Source organism: Heterodontus francisci, unplaced genomic scaffold (assembly GCF_036365525.1).
Source record: "Heterodontus francisci isolate sHetFra1 unplaced genomic scaffold, sHetFra1.hap1 HAP1_SCAFFOLD_59, whole genome shotgun sequence".
Lineage (NCBI taxonomy): Eukaryota > Metazoa > Chordata > Chondrichthyes > Heterodontiformes > Heterodontidae > Heterodontus > Heterodontus francisci.
The window spans coordinates 1,846,555-1,849,713 of record NW_027140758.1 but is presented as its reverse complement, the minus strand read 5'-3'; positions in this window follow the sequence as shown (position 1 = coordinate 1,849,713).

Here is a 3,159-nt window from a genome sequence, read left to right as displayed (position 1 = left end):
CAACCTAACTCCTATATTCGCTTTTCAGGTCCTCATCCCTTTTCCTAGCTATGTCATTGGTACCGATATGGGCCACGACTTCTGGCTGCTCCCCCTCCCCCTTAAGAATCCTGTAGACTCGATCTGAGACATCCCTGACCCTGGCACCCAGGAGGCAACATGCCATCCGGGAGTCTCGTTCGCGACCACAGTATCTCCTGTCTGTTCCTCTAACCATTGAATCTCCTGTTACTATCGCTCTCCTATTCTCCACCCTTCCCTTCTGAGCCGCAGAGCCAGGCTCAGTGGGAGAGATCTGGCCGCTGTGTCTTTCCCCTGGTAGGTCCCCCCCCCCACCGACCGTATCCAAAACGGTATACTTATTATTGAGGGGAACGGCCACAGGGGATCCCTGCACTGTGCGCCTATTCCCTTTCCCTCCCCTGATGGTCACCCAGCTACGTTTATCCTGTGACTTAGGTGTCAGTACTTCCCTATAACTGCTCTCTATCATCCCCTCTGCCTCCCGCATGATCCGAAGTTCATCCAGCTCCAGCTCCAGTTCCCTAACGCGCTCTGTGAGGAGCTGGAGTTGGGTGCACTTCTCACAGGTGATGTCAGCAGGGACACAAGTGGTGACCCTTACCTCCCACATCCTGCAAGAGGAGCATGCAACTGCCCTAGCTTCCATCCCCTCTGCTCTAAATTGACAACAGAGAATAAAAAAATATAAAGGAAAACCTTACCTTACCAAACCCTCCACACAAGAGTCCTTTTTTTGGTTGGAGGAGGAGGATGGGTGGGAGACACTACACGTGTAGTGTTTCGGGTTTAGCCACTGCCCGAATATATAAGTTCACTTACCCAGCAGTCCCCGTGTCCGCGTCCGCCGAATCGCCAGGTAAGTACTTTAAAGTGAAACGTACCTTCCCAGCTGCCCCCTGGCTCGCACTATCACCGCTACTGCTGATCAAAGGTGTTGCTGTAATAAAAACAGAAAATGCTGGAAATCCTAAGTAGGTCTGGCAGCATCTGTGCAGAGAGAAACAGTTAACAGTTCAGGTCTGTTTCCTTAGCTCACATTAACTTTGTTTCTTTCTCCACAGATGCTGCCAGACCTGCTGACTATTTCAAGCATTTTCTGTTTATGTTTCCGATTTCCAGCATCTGCAGTATTTTGCTTTTGTACGTGTGTTGCTATGTCTGGGACTGTTTGAGTGCAATGCTATTGCTTTATAAACAGCGTTGAAACAAACATTTATCTAGTTAACACACAGCACTAATACACAGCTGGATATAAACAGCAGCCTGCAGCAGAGGGTGCAGTGGATGTTTATTAACACAAATAATTCACCAGCACCATATTTACTGCTATCCACAATCACACCACGCTTCATCTTAACACGTTTTATTCTTCATTTACATCAACTTCTTGCTTCCAATAAACACTTCAATTTGGAACACAGCTTCCAAATCACCTTTATTCACAAACCCGAACACAAGCTGCAAATGCTGCAAACACACACCAGCCCAGACTTTTCCCTTTCTGTCAACCCATTCCTGCATCACTGCCTCTCCACCAACAGTTGTCGCTAGAATCATACAATCATAGAATGGCTAAAGCACAGAAGGAGGTCATTCGGTCTGACGAGCCCATGCTGGCTCTCTGCTAAAGCAACTCACCTCATCTCACTCCCCAGTCATTTCAATTTCGGTGGTGGGAAAACTTCTCGAAAGAATAATTCGGGACAAAATTAATAGTCCCATGGATAAATGTGGGTTAATTCAGGAAAGACAGCATGGATTTCTTAAGGGAAAGTCATGTTTAACTGTCCTGCTGGAGTTTTTTGATGAGGTAACAGAGAAGGCTGATGAGGGCAATGCTGTTGATGTGGTGTACATGGACTTTCAAAAGGTCTGACAGCATCTGAAAGGTCACTGACCTGAAACGTTAACTCTGCTTCTCTCTCCACAGATGCTGCCAGACCTGCTGAGTATTTCCAGCACTTTTTGTTTACATTTCAGATTTCTAGCATCTGCAGTATTTTGCTTTTATTGACTTTCAAAAGGAGTTTGATACAGTGCAACACAACAGACTTGTGAACAAAGTTATAACTCATGGAATAAAAGGGACAGTAGTAACATGGATATGGAATTGGCTGAGTGACAGGAAACAAAGAGTAGTGATCAATGGATGTTCTTCGGGCTAGAGGAAGGTTTGTAGTGGAGTTCCCCAGGAGTCAGTGTTGGGACCCTTGCCTTTCCTGATATATATTAATGACCGAGACCTTGGTGTACAGGGCAGAATTTCAAAGTTTATGGATGATACGAAAATTGGAAGCATTGTGAACTGCAAGGATGATAGTGTAGAACTTCAAAAAGGACATAGACAAGTTGGTGGAATGGGAGGACAGATGACAGGTGAAGTTCAATGCAGAGAAATGTGAATTGATTCATTTTGGTAGGAAGAACATGGAGTGACAATGTAGAATAAAGGGTACAATTCTAAAGGGGGTGCAGGTGCAGTGGGACCTGGGGTTATATGTCATTGGTTGAGAGAGTGGTTAATAAAGCATACAGTATCCTCGGCTTTAGTAATAGAGGCATAGAGTACAAGAACAAGGAGGTCATGTTGAACTTGTATAAGACACTAGCCTCAGCTGAAGTACTGCATCCAGTTCTGGGTGCCACACTTTAGGAAAGATGTGAAGGCATTGGAGAGATTATGGAAAAGATTCATGAGAATGGTTCCAGGGATGAGGAACTTCAGTTATGAAGATAGATTGGAGAAGTTAGGACTGTTTTCCTTGGAGAAAAGAAGGCTAAGAGGAGATTTCATAGTGGTATTCAAAATGATGAGGGGTGTGGACAGAGTGGATAGGGAGAAACTGTTCCCACTTGTGAAAGGATCGAGAACGAGAGGGCACAGATTTAAAGTAATTGGTAAAAGAAGCAAAAGCGACATGAGGAAAAACTTTTTCACACAGCGAGTGGTTAAAGTATGAACTGCCTGAGAATGTGATGGAGGCAGGTTCAATTGAAGCATTCAAAGGGGAATTAGACTGTTATCTGAAAAGGAAGAATGTGCAGGATTATGGGGAGAAGACGGGGAAGTGACATCAGGTGAATTGCTCATTTGGAGAGTCAGTGCAGACACGATGGGCCAAATGGCCTCCTTCT